The sequence below is a fragment of the Cherax quadricarinatus genome, chromosome 14, assembly GCF_038502225.1.
Source record: "Cherax quadricarinatus isolate ZL_2023a chromosome 14, ASM3850222v1, whole genome shotgun sequence".
Lineage (NCBI taxonomy): Eukaryota > Metazoa > Arthropoda > Malacostraca > Decapoda > Parastacidae > Cherax > Cherax quadricarinatus.
In genome coordinates this window covers 17,777,539-17,796,887 of record NC_091305.1, presented here as the reverse complement: position 1 = coordinate 17,796,887, position 19,349 = coordinate 17,777,539, and positions in this window count along the sequence as shown.

The window sequence follows — 19,349 nt, the reverse complement described above, 5'->3', positions numbered from 1 at the left end:
CAATCTTGGCTTGTCAGGTAGTAGTTTGAGAACAATAATACGAAAAGAACTTCAGCTGAATTTTATGGACTTAAGGCTCAGGGAGATTGACACCAGTGAGTCCATCTATCATTATTCTATCATGCAGGAGGAGCCACATGTCTATGGTGCATCCAACAAAATAAGCAGACTCTTGGATGTCACTACCGCCCGGCTCCGGCTGGGTTACAAGTATCTTTGGCAGGTTAAATCACCACCACCAGATGTAGACCAAACGAAATGTAAACTTTGCCAGATGGATTATTGTCACACATTGCGTCATTATGTACTGGAGTGCGATAAAATTAATGAATTTAGAAACAACTCACTCAGAAGTGTTCAAGAAATGGCTAAGTATTTTATCCACAGTGGTATATTACAGACCATTCTGGAGAAATACCCTGACTTTGCTAGCTGTAAATAAAGCATTACCACATATGTACATGTGTGTGTGTGTGTGTGTGTGTGTGTGTGTGTGTGTGTGTGTGTGTGTGTGTGTGTGTGTGTGTGTTTGTGTGTATGTGTATGAGTGTGTGTGTGTATGAGTGTGTGTGTGAGTATGAGTGTGTGTGTGTATGAGTGTGTGTGTGTGTGTGTATGAGTGTGTGTGCGTGTGTGTGTATGAGTTTGTGTATGTGTGTGTGTGTGTGTGTGTGTGATTATATGTGTGTGTGTATGAATTTGTATGTGTGTGTGTGTGTGTGTGTGAGAGAGAGAGAGAGACTCAGCAATCAACATTTGCACCAATAACTCACTACAGTTGTGACCGGGTGTGGAAGTGTGAATTGCTCATTACTCTAAAATTTGTTCATGATTGCAGCCATGTATACACGTAAGTAACCATTCTTACAGTATTCATTACCTTTGTAACTTGTGAGTTCATTACCTTTGTAACTTGTGAGTTCATTACCTTGTACCTAGTTCAGCCATCAAAACTTTGGAGCCCGGTCCCTGGACCCATTGTGTACCTCTGTAATCTGTAAATACCTTTGTAACTTGTCATGATTGTGACTAGACCTACCTGGAGTTCATTACCTTTGTAAATTGTGAGTTCATTACCTTTGTAAATTGTGAATTCATTACCTCTGTAACTTGCTCAGCTATCAAAACTTTGAGGCCCAGTCCCTGGACCCATTATGTACCTCTGTAATCTTTTGACTACCGCCCACAGGATGGGTATGTGGTGCATAATAAACATATTAAACTAACTAACTGTGCTTCATCATCAGTTTAATCTGATATTCATCACTTGTCTTCCGCGGAGTAACTTCCTGGAATCCCCTGGGGGCCTATCTTGTGACCTGTAATCTATGCCTCTTCTTCACACACCATCCACTGTAATCCATTCGTGGTGCCCGTACTCAGACCTTTTGGATTACATCTGCATCCATTGAGTTTTACAATTCGACTTCCCACAGGTCCATCACCTGCCTGTCCTGGCGTACATTCCCTGCCTCCCCCCCCCCTGAGAGCTGTCCTTTATGTCTGGGCATTCCATCCTCTGCCACACCTGGGATCCCATTACTTGCCTCACTTGCGATTAGATCCCCGGCCTCCCATGTATAAGCCAAACAGAAATTCCAGAGATAGAATGTATGTACGTGCGTGTGTGTGTGTGTGTGTACTCACCTAATTGTGGTTGCAGGGGTCGAGACTCAGCTCCTGTGTGTGTGTGTGTGTGTGTGTGTGTGTGTGTGTGTGTGTGTGTGTGTGTGTGTGTGTGTACTCACCTAATTGTGGTTGCAGGGGTCGAGACTCAGCTCCTGTGTGTGTGTGTGTGTGTGTGTGTGCGTGTGGTGTGTGTGTGTGTGTGTGTGTGTGCGTGTGTGTGTGTGTGAGTTCCGATAAGGTAACAACAATTCTTAACATTCTTCGCAGACTAGACATACAGCTTATCCAATTTTTTTATATTAGTCTTTTACTAGGCTCCTTACATATTTGCTTTTGCGTCATTTCTCCGTTGGTCTGTCCGTGTGTTCCCTACCTGTTTCTCTTAATTTTTTCACTTGCTCTGCATATGTCTTCCTGTCTGCTGTTTTATCTGTTTTTCTGTCAGTCAGACGAGAGGGAAAATTATGATGGCACGGATGGGTACTGAGTCAAGTTAGCGGTAGCTACTGGCAGAGTTTGAAGCCAGTTGACGTCAAATAAATACTGGCGAAACGAGGGGAGCTGAGGCCGGGTAGACTACCAAACGAGGGGAGCTGAGACCGGGTAGACTACCAAACGAGGGGAGCTGAGGCCGGGTAGATTACCAAACGAAGGGAGGTGAGGCCGGGTAAACTACCAAACGAGAGGACGTGAAGCCGGTAGACTACTAAACGAGGGGAAATGAATCCGAGTAGATTCCAGTCTGTGCTATTTTTGGGGGTTCTAGGTTTTCTAAATCTTTGCTTTTTGTTTGGAAATTTATCAGATATAGTGCAAATGGAGGAGAAAGAGACCCTTATACCATGAAATGTATTAGAAGCAAACTTCCCGACAGTATTTGCTTGGCGCAAGCGATGGTAGGCGACAACCGATAATAAAAGTCGCCTGATAATCTCTGCGCATCATGGTAGTTCTGTTAGAGCGACAGTGAATAAAAGTCAATGAGAGTTAAGCGATGAAGTGGCTTTCCCAGGGTGTAAAAATTCACTCTTTTATGGCTATAAAGAGCCATGAGCTGAACTTCCAAAAATAACGGCTTAGGAAACTTAACACATTAAAGGGTCATCTCGTGCTTCCCTCCCAACAATGGCTGAAGAACAGCGATGCAAAAGTTGGCTATTATACTGAGTATGCCATACACTTGAACACCCTGAACCACCATCTCATTTTCGATATTTGGAAAAGTTAGAGGAACAAGCAAGGCGACACACCTGGAGCCTTGTCCAGGCTTGGTTGGATCTGTATTGACTGCAAAATTCTTGATGTTATGTAGCAGAGTACGTAAACTAAGAGGTGTACATGGCATCCACGTGAACTGCAGCCATGGCTGGCCGAGTGTAGTCGATGTGATCTCAACAACCTTAAGCATAGGGGATTCCCAATGTTTTTCACTTCTCTTATTATTAGATATTTTCGTAGGCAGCTGCGTACCACTGCTCCCATAGTTACCTGTATGAAGGTGAGCGTATGATAATTATGCGTATGAGCTAAGTGATGTCAACCTGATTACCAATAATTTTTATTTTTCAAGAGCTATGAAACCGGGTGTAATAAAACTAATGGGTATTCAATTTGGGCTCAGTTTATTTTATATTCATGGATGTATTTCAGCTTGATGACTGACTAAACACGAAATGTGCTTGTATTTTTATTTGCATAAAAACACAAGTAGCACAAATAAAGAGAAAGAATTTAAAACGCAGTATTTATTTTCATTTTTTATTCATGTTCTTTTCTTATCATATGCCAGTGAAGAATCCATCTCCGGTTAGTTGGATGGAAGAGCCTATTTATTTCTCACTAGCTGGCCCATGTCAGATTTCATTTTGGGAAGAGTAATTCGGAGATCGTCTTCAACACTTAACTAGGTCTATGTTTAGTTTCTTTTGGAGACAGAAAATAATCCTGTTTCACGTGCCTAGGGAGACAGAAACAGCATGATCGCCTTGGCAGCTGGAGTTTCAAACCAGAAATTATAAATCTTTATTTCATTAAATTTGTATCTGGCCGCTGAATTGTTTTTGAGATCAACCAGACTTTCTGGTAGCCAAGTTTCAGAAGGAAGGTCCATCTGATTTAAAAGGAATGGGTTATGAACGAGTGTCGTATCAAAATCTATAAGAACTGGGAAATACGAACTAAATTCCATACCCAAAGAAATGAGGCAGTTAACGATGACTTCTGTGAGCTCTCTCGGGAAAATCTTTCCCTGCTTCTGAAGAATTTTGTCTCTGCAGTCAGTTATGACTACCACCCTTGGTTCTTCACTGCCCTTCCACAGGCGAAGTTTTTCTTGAAATATCCTGACCCTATCTGCAAAGTCAGCACCACCCTATAATGCCTTGTTCAGAGAGATTATCTGAAAAAATAAGTCTACTAAGCATGCAAGAAAAAAATCCTAACTGGGATTTTTCAGGCCAGTATGGAATTCCACTGTTATTTTTGCCCCCTCATATCTTGCAAAAACTTAATGATGCTGACCACGCAGTTTGGACATTGTTTGTCATATTTCTGCGGATAACCATCTCACTTCCATGTTCAGGAAGAATACGCGATGATCAGAATTAAAATCCTCACAAAGTTGCTTGAAGATTCGTGAGCTGAGTGTCTAAGACTTCATACGGTTCACGATGTTTATCACTGTCTTGAGAATTTCAGCCAGTGGCTTAGGCAGTACATAGACTTCAAGTGCATACTCGTCGATTATATAGAAGAGGCCTTGCATTCCTAGAACAAGCTACTTCACATGCATTTGCAAATTTGATTTCCTTCCTAGCATAAGTGGAGTTCTGATTATAATGCATCCTTTTCCACCTGCCCATGACAGTAACATGATTATGGAAGACTGTGATTTCTTCTTGAATGACTCTCTTTAGTGGTTGATGTGAATGGATGACAATAAAAAAGAAGTTTGTCTTTGAACTTTGTTTAACATATATTCTGTGCAAATGCCAATAATTGGGCACAACTATTTACATCAGTAGTTTCATTCACCTAAAAAGAAAACCCAGCTGTGCTAGCTTGGATCTCTAAAAATACATGATTTCAAATATTTGTTGACATTTCTGCAATGTGCCTCTGAAATGTCTTGTTTCACATCGAAAGAGAATTTAGCTTCCTGACATTCTCATCTACCAGTACGACATCTACAGTATCTTTCACGGAGAGAAGCTTAAGGTTCTCTCCATTGTTGTCGGGTCTTTTTGTTTTGCAAAGCGTAGTGCTACTAGGGAGGATGCCTCCACTGCTGCCTTCCGCTGAAGAAAACTAACTGTTGTAGCCAAAAAACCTTTTCTTCTACCAAATGAACTCGAGATTTTTGTTCACGTGTTCAGGATCGATGCTTTTGAAGTGTCTCTCCAAGAAACTTGGCTTCAGTGTGTGGTTTCCCAAAAATTTACCACATATACAGCAATGTGGAACTTTCATTTCTCCCATCTTTTTATTGAAGTAACGCCAAATTTCAAATAAGCTTAAAAGTATATATGTTTTAACACAATGTTTAGCCAACAGACTGCGGAAAACACTCTCAATGAAAAATGATGTGCAAACATACAACACATGAGCGCACACAGCAACAATTGTAATATCTGGCTAGATAACTGATGTCTGGCATCTGTTTTCAGGTACGTACCCAATCCACATCTGTCTGCTCAATTAGCCACACAACACTATTTACCTGAATAAACACATAGTGAAGTGCATAACAGTTGACTTTACTCAGTATTATGTAGATGACCAACTTTATTATAAAAGACTGTACGCAAACTTTAGAACATTGTGCAGTTATGGATTTTAGACACCGCAATACCGTGTGCAAAATTTCATGTGACGCAATGCGATACGTTGTCACAAATGAAATATAAAACGTTCTTATAAAGAACACATAATTTTTTCCTAGTATAGCGCCACCTTCACTGTAGTGATGGAGAGGTCAAGGGAAAACAGAATTCCAATTAATCTCTGATGGCAAGCACCGTACTCGAGGCTGTGCTAGCAGGCGCCCCAACTGTGACTCCCGATGCAAATTTCTAAATTTTTCTCCCCGGTAGCGGACTGGTTTTATCACAGCTAACTCTTAGCTCTCTAAATCATGTTAATGTACGTTGCTTATTATTAATGTATGCACATCAATTAACTTTCACGGAGCAGGTGTTATGACCAGGTATTATGCTGAAAGCTCTTAACTCTTAACAAAATTGTAGTAACTTTCGGTTTCATTCTCGTAGACTCTCAAAGTGTTAAAAGTAAAGTAACTGAGACACAAGAGAAAATAATAAATCCAAGGCACTGCCCCGCCGCCTGCTATTCCCCTCACTACGCACAAACTCTATTACTAAACCTGAGCTCTGAAGCCTCATGGAATGCGAATGAGGAGTGTGAAAAGAAATGTATCCCATTGTTGGTGGTCAAGATTAATATTATGATCCCCTGAAGCAGACCGAGGCTTCAGGGAGCTCTCTCACGCCACCTCAGCAATTTTGTGCGTGTGTATGCGTTTAAAGCGCTACTGGGTAAGTGTGTGGGTGTGGGTGTTGAGTTAGTTAAGCGGCAGTGAAGAGAGATTCTGGACTTTGTTTGCTCCAGCAAATCCACACAGGCACATTCTTTCTTCCTCCTCCTATCTTTCATTTGCTTCTTTTTTGCCCATCTCCATCAATTTTCCCTATTTTTTCCCTCCCTTTTCTCTTATCCCCTCACCTCCCTACTCCCCTAGCTCCCTTCGCACTACCCTCTCATCCCTCTTCTCCCTTAATCCCTCCCCGCTTCTATTTCTATCTCCTCTTTCGCTCTCTTTTCATCTCATCCGCCGTTCCTTTACCTCTCCTCCACACCACACTCAACATGTATTGAACTTGTCATAAAACTTAGGTGAGTCTGCAGCCTTGAGATGACAGCCAAACTTTCACTTAATTGTCCAAGCTGTTACTTACCACTCAGAGGGAGACAACCTCTCCCCACCCCCTTTCCCTGGTTCCTTGTTTCCAGTGTCCTTGTCGCTGCTGGTTCCTCACGTGTGTCTTTCTTTCTGGTGGGGTTTCTGAGTATCTTTGTCGGTGCTGTCTGCCGGTGCCTTTGTCACTATTGTTTCTGAGTGTCTCTATCGGTTATTGTCGTTTCTGATTGTTTTTTGTCGTAAGTGTTGTTTACGCGTGTCTTTAGTTGATTGAAATAAAGGACCCCAATGGAAATAAGTCACTCTGTCTGACTTTTTTGGGTTATCCTAGGTTCTCTACACATATGCTGCTATATATGATAATTCTATGTAACTGTATTTGTGTATACCTGAATAAACTTACTTACTTACTTACTTACTTACTTAGTAGCGTCTTTGTTAGTTGTTGTGTGAATGGGGGGGATGGGGGCGTGGGAGAGAGAGAAGATTGAGAAGAAAAAGTTACATATTTAGGAAGAATTAAAAAAGGGAGACAGTGATACGTACACAGTGTCAGAAGTTACTAAAATATATTTGCTGTTTCACAGTTCACGAAACGAGAAAGTGAACATAAATCTTGCAAGAACGAAATGTCTAATTGGCTTTTGTTTTAGTTTGTTGTCTATTAGTATTGAATGTTTGTTGTCTATTAGTATTGAATGTTTGTTGTCTATTAGTATTGAATGTTTGTTGTCTATTAGTATTGAATGTTTGTTGTCTATTAGTATTGAATGTTTGTTGTCTATTAGTATTGAATGTTTGTTGTCTATTCGTATTGAATGTTTGTTGTCTATTAGTATTGAATGTTTGTTGTCTATTAGTATTGAATGTTTGTTGTCTATTCGTATTGAATGTTTGTTGTCTATTAGTATTGAATGTTTGTTGTCTATTAGTATTGAATGGACCACAATGCCTCACTTGACGGCAGCTGTTCACCAATTCACTGCCTACACGTGCAGATGAATGGATGAAAGTGCCTGCGTGGACAGTTGCTATCTACCTGTCTAGTGCCAACAGACACACATGCGAAAATATACGCACCATTCCATAACGAACTTTTCCTTCCTTTCCATCCTTTGATCTCTTACACGAGTTTGCTCTTTTTCTTCTTCTTTATTTTCTGACACCGTCTCTTCCTTCCTCTCTTCTTCCTTCCCTTCCTCTCTTCTTCTATCTCTCTTTCCTCTCTCTTTTCATTATCCATTTGGGTGGGGATCACCTTACCATAATAGTGGAGTCTTTAGAGGTATAAAAGCCTGACTAGGTACCTAGCAATTCATTTTCAGCCTAAAAAGCGGGGATATTTCCGGCTTCATCGAAATTTGCTGTAGCATTATGCCTAAAACTTGGTGCGAATAGTGAATACGATTCGAATTAAGGCTAATGGATATTAAATTGTTTGTATTATATTGTGATTAAATTGTCTATGAGAGTTTATTAATGAGGGAAGCTACAAAATGGCGGTCATTGCAACTTTTTATAAGATGCTGATATTGAGTTATGATGACAGTGAATAATAATGCTGGAATTTTTTGCTGAGTAGCAATGAATAAGAATAATGAATAAAAACGCTTCCTAACTCTCTTCACTCGTTCTCTCTCTCTCTCTCTCTCTCTCTCTCTCTCTCTCTCTCTCTCTCTCTCTCTCTCTCTCTCTCTCTCTCTCTCTCTCTCTCTCTCTTTCTCTTTCTCTTTCTCTTTCTCTCTCTCTCTCTCTCTCTCTCTCTCTCTCTCTCTCTATCTATCTGTCTATCTATCTATCTATCTATCTCCCTCCCTCCCTCCCTCCCTCCCTCCTTCCCTCCCTCCCTTCCTCCCTCCCTCCCTTCCTCCCTTCCTCCCTCCCTCCCTCCCTCCCTCCCTCCCTGCCTCCCTCTCTCCCTTCCTCCCTTCCTCTCTCCCTCCCTTCCTCCCTTCCTCTCTCCCTCCCTTCCTCCCTTCCTCTCTCCCTCCCTTCCTCCCTTCCTTCCTTCCTCTCTCCCTCCCTCCCTCCCTCCCTCCCCTCCCTCCCTCCCCTCCCTCCCTCCCTCCCTCCCTCCTCCCCTCCCTCCTCTCCCTCTCCTCCCTCCCCTCCCTCCCTCCCTCCCTCCCTCCCTCCCTCCCCATCCCTCCAGCGCCACTACATTCTAAAGGACAATTTTTCTTGTGTTTTTCCCCTCCTCTCGACTTCACTTTATTTTCCCAACTTTTCCTGTTTCCCATTTTGGAGAATGTTGTAAAAAAAAAAAATTCACAGTGTTTCTCGGAAATTAATGTTTCCTATTGTTTTGTGGCGGCGGCGGATGTGTTGAAATTATAAAAAAAAAAAATGTTAAAACATTAGGATAAAATTAAAAAAAAAATAATACATGAAATAAATTGAGGGTAATAATGTATACACATAAAGTATCATTACTAAGATTCGCAATGTGTTCCTAATTTATTGCTAATTTATTGCTAATTTATTGTTAATGGAGGCGAATATATCTAGTTAAAAACCTTCTCATTAACAGATCAAATTATTTAGGACCTCGTTAACAGGATAAACTACATAAACACTGGCTCGTCATCAGGTTTTGCACGATATCAGGTCAAACTGGTTAAAAAAAAAAACCTGCTCGATAACAGCTAGAAGGAAGAACTGAATCTGGCACAAAGCAACTAACGAAGGGAAACAGGGAGAGGGACGAGGAAAGATGAAGGTAACACAGGCGTAACAAGTGCAACGAGACACATCAAAAAACCCAGGCGAATGATTGAACAAAGAATATATGATGGACTACAGGAAAAGGGGACAGAGCATATACATATATATATATATATATATATATATATATATATATATATATATATATATATATATATATATATATATATATATATATGTATATAAATATAATATATATATATATATATATTTTTTTTTTTTTTTTTTTTTTTTTTATTATCACACCGGCCTGATTCCCACCAAGGCAGGGTGGCCCTGAAAAGAAAAACTTTCACCATCATTCACTCCATCACTGTCTTGCCAGAAGGGTGCTTTACACTACAGTTTTTGAACTGCAACATTAACAGGTAGTAGGTTGGTAGACAGCAACCACCCAGGAAGTACTACCGTCCTGCCAGATGACTGTGAAACAAAAAACCTGTAACTGTTTTGCATGATGGTAGGATTGCTGGTTTCTTTTTCTGTCTCATAAACACGCTAAGATAACAGGGATATCTTGCTACTCCTACTTACACTTTGGTCACACTTCATAGACACGCACATGCATATATATATATACATACATCTAGGTTTTTCTCCTTTTTCTAAATAGCTCTTGTTCTTTTTTATTTCTTCTATTGTCCATGGGGAAGTGGAAAAGAATCTTTCCTCCGTAAGCCATGCGTGTCGTATGAGGCGACTAAAATGCCGGGAGCAATGGGCTAGTAACCCCTTCTCCTGTATACAATTACTAAAAAAGAGAAGAAGAAAAATATATATATATATATATATATATATATATATATATATATATATATATATATATATATATATATATATATATATATATATATATATATATATATATATGTCGTGCCGAATAGGCAGAACTTGCGATCTTGGCTTAAATAGCAACGCTCATCTTCCCATATAGGACAAGTGAAAATTTGTGTATGCAATAATTTCGCCAAAATCATTCTGAACCTAACGAAAAATATATATTTGATTGTGTTTGTTTAGTATTAAATTATTATAAACGTATTTAAAATATATTTAGTTGGGTTAGGCTAAAATAAATTGTTCTTGTTATAATAAGGTTAGGTAAGTTTTCTAAGATTCTTCTGGTGCAAAATTAAAATTTTTTACATTAACATTAATGAAAAAAATATATCTTTAAACGTATAAGAGAAAGTTTCAGAAAGGACTTAATTTTAAATGAGTTCTTGCTAATTGACCAGTTTTACATATTCGGCACGACATATATATATATATATATATATATATATATATATATATATATATATATATATATATATATATATATATATATATATATATTATATTTTTATTTATTATCACACCGGCCGATTCCCACCAAGGCAGGGTGGCCCGAAAAAGAAAAACTTTCACCATCATTCACTCCATCACTGTCTTGCCAGAAGGGTGCTTTACACTACAGTTTTTAAACTGCAACATTAACACCCCTCCTTCAGAGTGCAGGCACTGTACTTCCCATATTCAATAAGTCGGCCGTCTCCCACAGAGGCAGGGTGACCCAAAAAGAAAGAAAATCCCCAAAAAGAAAATACTTTCATCATTATTCAACACTTTCACCACACTCACACATATTCACTGTTTTTGCAGAGGTGCCCAGAATACAACAGTTTAGAAGCATATACGTATAAAGATACACAACATATCCCTCCAAACTGCCAATATCCCAAACCCCTCCTTTAGAGTGCAGACATTGTACTTCCCATTTCCAGGACTCAAGTCCGGCTATATAAAAATAACCGGTTTCCCTGAATCCCTTCACTAAATATTACCCTGCTCACACTCCAACAGCTCGTCAGGTCCCATATACCATTTGTCTCCATTCACTCCTATCTAACACGCTCACGCACGCCTGCTGGAAGTCCAAACCCCTCGCCCACAACACCTCCTTTACCCCCTCCCTCCAACCTTTTCAAGGACGACCCCTACCCCGCCTTCCTTCCCCTACAGATTTATACGCTCTCCATGTCATTCTACTTTGATCCATTCTCTCTAAATCACCAAACCACCTCAACAAACCCTCTTCAGCCCTCTGACTAATACTTTTATTAACTCCTCACCTTCTCCTAATTTCCACACTCCGAATTTTCTGCATAATATTTACACCACACATTGCCCTTAGACAGGACATCTCCACTGCCTCTAACCGCCTCCTCGCTGCTGCAGTTACAACCCAAGCTTCACACCTATATAATTTTGTTGATACAACTATACTTTCATACATTCCCTTTGCCTCCAGAGATAACATTTTTTGCCTTCACATATACCTCAATGCACCACTCACCTTTTTTCCTTCATCAATTCTATGATTAACCTCATCCTTCATAAATCCATCCGCTGACACGTCAACTCCCAAATATCTGAAAGCATTCACTTCTTCCATATTCCTCCTCCCCAATTTCATATCCAATTTTTCTTTATCTAAATCATTTGATACTCTCATCACCTTACTCTTTTCTATGTTCACTTTCAACTTTCTACTTTTACACACACTCCCAAATTCGTCCACTAACCTTTGCAATTTTTCTTTAGAATCTCCCATAAACACAGTATCATCAACAAAAAGTAACTGTGTCACTTCCCATTTTGTATTTAATTCCCCATAATTTAATTCCACCCCTCTCCCGAACACCCTAGCATTTCCTTCTTTTACAACCCCATCTATAAATATATTAAACAACCATGGTGACATTACACATCCCTGTCTAAGACCTACTTTTACCGGGAAGTAGTCTCCCTCTCTTCTACACACCCTAACCTGAGCCTCACTATCCTCATAAAAACTCTTTACAGCATTTAGTAACTTACCACCTATTCCATATGCTTGCAACATCTGCCACATTGCTTCCCTATCCACTCTATCATATGCCTTTTCTAAATCCATAAATGCAATAAAACTCCCCTATCTTTATCTAAATGCTGCTCACAAATATATGGTTCAATGTAAACACTTGATGTACACATCCCCTACCCACTCTAAAACCTCCTTGCTCATCCGCAATTCTACATTCTGTCTTACCTCTAATTCTTTCAATAATAACCCTACCGTACACTTTTCCTGGAATACTCAATAAACTTATTCCTCTATAATTTTTACAATCTCTTTTGTCCCCCTTCCCTTTATATAAAGGGACTATACATGCTCTCCGCCAATTCCTCGGTACCTTCCCCTCTTTCATACATTTATTAAACAAAAATACCAACCACTCCAACACTATGTCCCCCCCCCCCCTGCTTTTAGCATTTCTATCATGATCCCATCAGTTCCAGTTGCTTTACCCCCTTTCATTCTACGTAATGCCTCACGCACCTCCCCCACACTCACATCCTGCTCTTCTTCACTCCTAAAAGATGGTATACCTCCCTGGCTAGTGCATGAAATTACCGCCTCCCTTTCTTCATCGACATTTAAAAGTTACTCAAAATATTCTCGCCATCTACCCAAAACATCCATCTCCCCATCTACTAACTCCCCTACTCTGTTTTTAACTAACAAATCCATTTGTTCCCTAGGTTTTCTTAACTTGTTTAACTCACTCCAAAAACTTTTCTTATTTTCATTAAAACTTATTGACAGTACCTCTCCCACTCTATCATCCGCTCTTCTTTTGCACTCTCTCACCACTCTCTTCGCCTTTCCTTTACTCTCCATATACTCTGCTCTTCTTATAACACCTCTGCTTTGTAAATACCTCTCATAAGCTACCTTTTTCTCTCTTATTACACCCTTTACTTCATCATTCCACCAATCACTCCTCTTTCCTCCTGCACCCACTCTCCTATAACCACAAACTTCTTCCCTACATTCTAATATTGCATTTTTAAAACTATTCCAACCCTCTTCAACCCCCCCTCCCCACTACTCATACCTGCACCAGTCCACCTTTCTGCCAAAAGTTGCTTATATTTCACCCGAACTTCCTCCTCCCTTAGTTTATACACTTTCACCTCCCTCTTACTTGTTGTTGCCATTTTCTTCTTATCCCATCTACCTCTTACTCTAACTGTAGCTACAACTAGATAATGATCCGATATATCAGTTGCCCCTCTATAAACGTGTACATCCTGGAGCCTACCCATCAACCTTTTATCCACTAATACATAATCTAACAAACTACTTTCATTACGTGCTACATCATACCTTGTATATTTATTTATCCTCTTTTTCATAAAATATGTATGACTTATTACCAAACCTCTTTCTACACATAGCTCAATTAAAGGCTCCCCATTTTCATTTACCCCTGACACCCCAAATTTACCTACTACTCCCTCCACAACATTTTAACCAACTTTACCTTTAAAATTCCCAACCACACGTACTCTCACACTTGGTTCAAAACTCCCCACGCAATTACTCAACATTTCCCAAAATCTCTCTCTCTCCTCTATACTTCTCTCTTCCCCAGGTGCATATACGCTTACTATAACCCATTTTTCAATTTTCAATTTTTGGCAATTTTCTTCTTATTCTTCTTAGTAATTATTACAGGAAAAGGGGTTACTAGCCCATTGTTCCCGGCAATTTAGTTGACTTTTACAACACGCATGGCTTACGGAGGAAAGATTCTTATTCCACTTCCCCATGGATATAAAAGGAAAAGTAATTAGAACGAGAATTAAGATTAAATCAAAGAAAACTCAGATGAGTGTGTATAAATAAACGTGTACATGTATGTTTAATGTGACCTAAGTGTAAGTAGAAGTAGCAAGACGTACCTGTAATCGGTGGGAGACGGCCGACTTGTTGAAAATATATATATATATATAATATATATATATATATATATATATATTATATATATATATATATATATATATATTATATATCTATAGATATTATATATATTATATATGCAATAAAATCACAGTAAACAGGTGACATTACAATATAAAGGGTAACCACTGTGAAAAAATAGTGAAATTCCAAGTTCTTTCATGACTTCTCACATTATCACATTATAATTCCTTGATAATGTAAGAAGTCACGACTGCTCTTGGAATTTCACTATTTTTTAAAAGTGTTTGTTCTGTATATTGTAATATCTCCTGTTTACTGTGATTTCATTACATATATATATATAATATATACTATATAATATATATTATATATATATATATATATATAATATATATATATATATATATATATATACATATATAGGAACGAACATGGTGATGAGAGGAATAAAAAATCTAGGTACTGAAATATTAGTTATCAGATTGGAAGGAGGGAGTATGGAGGAAGTACAGGTTAATGTGAGTACAGATAATTGGTAGTGGCGTCGACGGATTAATCTTTGAAAGATGAGGTGACCCACAGAACTGTGGAGGAGAAAAAGGTGGGTGATTCATTGAAGTATCTGTGGCGACAAATAATTTTATCTATGGAGGCAAAAAGGTAAATATATCAGAGTATAATGTTACCAACTCTGGAATATGAGTGTGAAACATGGGTTGTCAACGTTTCAACAAGGAGGAGGCTGAAGACTAAAGATGTGTTTGACGCAAATAAGTGATGTGCAGAGAATGCAGAGTGTGTGGATTAGGGGTGCGGTTACCAATAGTTAAATTTAGATGACTTGGGAAGGGTTACTGAGGAGTCTTGGGAACTTAGAGAGGATGGAACAAAATACGATGACTAGGAGGGTTAATAAGTCTTGGAAGGAGGGGTGAGGGTCGACCCAGGAAGGGATGAAGAAAGAAATGTCAAAGGCTTGAGCATCCAACAGGCTTGTGTGAGGCAGATAACATTTACGAAGCGAATCGGAGAAACTTATTAGCTCGACTAAAGAGCTGCGGGTGGGATGTACAGAGCTTGCACTCTAAACAAGAGCTGGGGGTGCTGCAGGTAGGAGGGCCCTCTAAACTGTGAATGAATAACGGTGAATGAGTTACATTTTTTCTTTGGAGGGAGGAGTCGTCACCTTACCTCGGTGGGAGACAGACAGCCTGTGTGGTAAATGCAATGAAATATTATGATGTACAACACTGACATTTGCAGAATGCTATACGAGGAAAGCCTTGCAAAGTACATGCGGTAGTCCATTCTTTATTCATGGAATGTTGCCACTAATCCTTGTGGTAGAAGAGATCTAAGACTGTGAGTCAATGAAAGAATTGTGTTATAATCATCTGGAAGGGATCCTTCCATTTTTTGTATCACTTGTGGTAGTAGGTGTTTGATGAAGGCAGTACCAGAGAATGATCCTGTGGAGGTTGTTGAGGAAGGATTAATGGACAGTATCAACGACTCCCACAGTGAACAGCACCGACGAAGACTGAGTGGGGAAACAATTTTCTTCATTGGCAAGTTGCTTAATCACAGCATGGCCCAACTTCTCCCCCATCACCCAGGTTTAGCGCTTCCCCCTTGATTATAATAATAATAATCCCCCATCACCCGATGACAGATCACAGAAAGCCCGAGTCTGCCTAACTCATCCATCAGTTGCCTGCTTCTAAACTGTGAATGAATACGAAGTTCAAGATACACGGATGAAGGAGTCTCAGTGAAGCTGGCTGCCTTTGTCGTCACTGTGAAATTTAAAGAAACGAGCTGAGCAATGCTGAGGGTCTGCTCAGAGGATGGTCCATCCGTCATCAGTCTTGAGAGGAACTTGAGCTCATCAAGGATTGACGCTGCCGTTCGTCTTTCTGGAAATCTGTGTTATCCCAGTGATGCGATGCCTTGCTATCACACAGCAACAAATGAGAGCGCCTTTTACAAGCTTTGTCAGTGATGATGCTGATCACCATTTTCTGGAATGGTAACCATCATCACTTTGCTCTTGAAACCCTGTTCCTCTCTCTCATTTCCGCGATTAAAAATAAAAAAAAAAAAAAAAAAAAAAAAAAAAAAATATCTCGTCTCTCTACCTGGGAACCCCTCAAGGAAGGCTCCTTGACGCTGGTGAGGGGCTCTTGATCTAGGGAATTGGATCTGTGCTCCAGTTCCCTGAATTAAGCCTGAATGCCTTCCATCCCCCCATAGGCGCTGTATAATCCTACGGGTTTAGTGCTTCCCCCTTGATTATAATAATAATAATAATCTACCTGGGAAATGAGGAATCTCTTCCCTCACCTGAAAAAAAAGACAATCGTCTCACCTAAGCAAAAGATCTCTCTCCTCACCTGAGAAGAGTATTTCTCTCTTCCCACCTGGGAAAATCTCTCACCTCACCTAACAAAAGAGAATTCTCTCCTCTGCCCACCTGAGCAACACGATAAGGATGTTTAACGAAACATTACACATGAAATCGATATGAAACTCGGGGCGCTAGTCAGCTAGGATGGACTGTGGGAAGTTTTGTCCAACACTTTCACTCCTAAAGAGAGAGAGAGAGAGAGAGAAACAGAGAGAGACAGAGAGAGTGAGAGAGATAGAGTGAGAGAGAGCGAGAGAGAGAGAGAGAGAAAAAAAAAGAAAAGAGAGAGAGAGAGAGAGAGAGAGACAGAGAGAGAGAGAGAGAGAGAGAGAGAGAGAGAGAGAGACAGGTTTCTGCTCGTCTCCGTCCAGGGAAAAGGAGGAGGTGGGGAGGCTACCTTGATGTCCGTGAAGGGTTCTTGATCCAAGGAATTGGAGCTACCCGTACCCTTTCCTCCAATCAAACTCCTAAAACACTCAGCCCTAAAGTTGGTCATGTTTAAATAAATATTAAATAGCCCGTTTCTTCTCTGTTGTCGAGAGGATGACAGTTGCCTCTTTACGTGTTGTTATCAGCACAGATTCCTTTGTTGTTTAAGTGGCGTGAGTTGCTTCCAACTCTTCCTGGGGATTGATGATGTTCTTCAACTCTTTGGATTGATGGTGACTGAAGTACAGGAGAGAGAAAAAGTCGTCAATGGAAACATTGCTGAAACTAGTGTTATCACCTTTTGTTTTAATAAGATTATCGTCAGTTTCTCCTCTACTTGTCCTCTTCTCCTCCTGCTTCCTCCCTCTCCTCTTATTGATCTCTCCTCCTCATTCTCCTCACCTCCTGCTCATTCTCTCATCCTACTTCCTCCCGATTTCTCCCCCCCCATTCTCTACTACTCCTACTTCCACCTCTTCTTATCCTCCTCCTCTCCTCCCACTCTTTCCTTCTCCTCCCCTCCTTTCTCCTCCCTTCTCCTCCATCATTATCTTCTATTTATCATAATCATTGTTATGATTTTTATCCCATTATTGCTTATATTCACAATACACTATACTATAGACAGTGCACACCGGGGGGTCGCACACGCCATGGGGTCGCACACACCAGAGGGTCGCACACGCCATGGGGTCGCACACACCATGGGGTCGCACACACCAGGGGGTCGCACACGCCATGGGGTCGCACACACCATGGGGTCGCACACGCCATGGGGTCGCACACACCAGGGGGTCGCACACATCATGGGGTCGCACACACCAGAGGGTCGCACACACCAGGGGGTCGCACACACCATGGGGTCGCACACACCAGGGGGTCGCACACACCAGGGGGTCGCACACACCATGGGGTCGCACACACCATGGGGTCGCACACACCAGAGGGTCGCACACACCATGGGGTCGCACACACCATGGGATCGCACACACCAGGGGGTCGCACACACCAGAGGGTCGCACACACCAGGGGGTCGCACACACCAGGGGGTCGCACACACCATGGGGTCGCACACACCATGGGGTCGCACACACCATGGGGTCACACACACCAGGGGGTCGCACACACCAGGGGGTCGCACACACCATGGGGTCGCACACACAATGGGGTCGCACACACCAGAGGGTCGCACACACCATGGGGTCGCACACACCATGGGATCGCACACACCAGAGGGTCGCACACACCAGAGGGTCGCACACACCAGAGGGTCGCACACACCATGGGGTCGCACACACCATGGGGTCGCACACACCAGGGGGTCGCACACACCAGAGGGTCGCACACACCAGAGGGTCGCACACACCAGGGGGTCGCACACACCAGGGGGTCGCACACACCAGGGGTCGCACACACCAGGGGGTCGCACACACCAGAGGGTCGCACACACCAGAGGGTCGCACACACCAGGGGGTCGCACACACCAGGGGGTCGCACACACCAGGGGGTCGCACACACCAGGGGGTCGCACACACCAGGGGGTCGCACACACCAGAGGGTCGCACACACCAGGGGGTCGCACACACCATGGGGTCGCACACACCATGGGGTCGCACACACCATGGGGTCGCACACACCATGGGGTCGCACACACCAGGGGGTCGCACACACCAGGGCGTCGCACACACCAGGGGGTCGCACACACCAGGGGGTCGCATCCCTGTGAGGTAAACAGTGCTCATGATGATCCCACTTCACTATGAGACAAACCATTCGGGAGAAAAACACAATTTTTTTCTTTAACATCGACGTGTTGCAGAACCTGTTTGTGTTTCCTGAACACAAATCACGCAAATCAACCGAGAGAAAAACCACAATTCTCTTGTTTTGCAGGCACTTTTTTGCAGAACCTGTTTTAAACAATGGTCATTCAGTTTGTGGAAGAGAATTTTGAACATGAATAGACAGACTGATAGATAAGTTGAGAATTGTTAATGGTCAGTTACTTCTTCACATGTAACCCGAAAGTTGAAAAAAAAAAATAGAATGAAAAACTTTTCTGCCCCCAGCCGCCACCTTTGACGATTTTCATTTCTCGCAATTAGATGACGGAGGATCGAGCCACGACGGGACGGATGGGGGAGGAGGGGGGCGAACAGCGCTTCAGGTACACTTCAACTGACAATCTTGGCTTACGAGTGCATTTCTCTCTTGCCACTGCTGAGACCAATATGTAACGCAGCTCTGGGTTTCTCCCTCGGGCAAGGTTTCCACTACAGTGGAATTCATCAAAGTTCAGGTGCCACTTATGAGCAGTAGTGAACATCCTGGGTTGCATCGGCTTTCACCTCGTGGGCCACCGCTGTCACCGCCTGAGCCACGGTGGCACCACCTGAGCCACCGCTGGCACCGCCTGAACCACCGCTGGC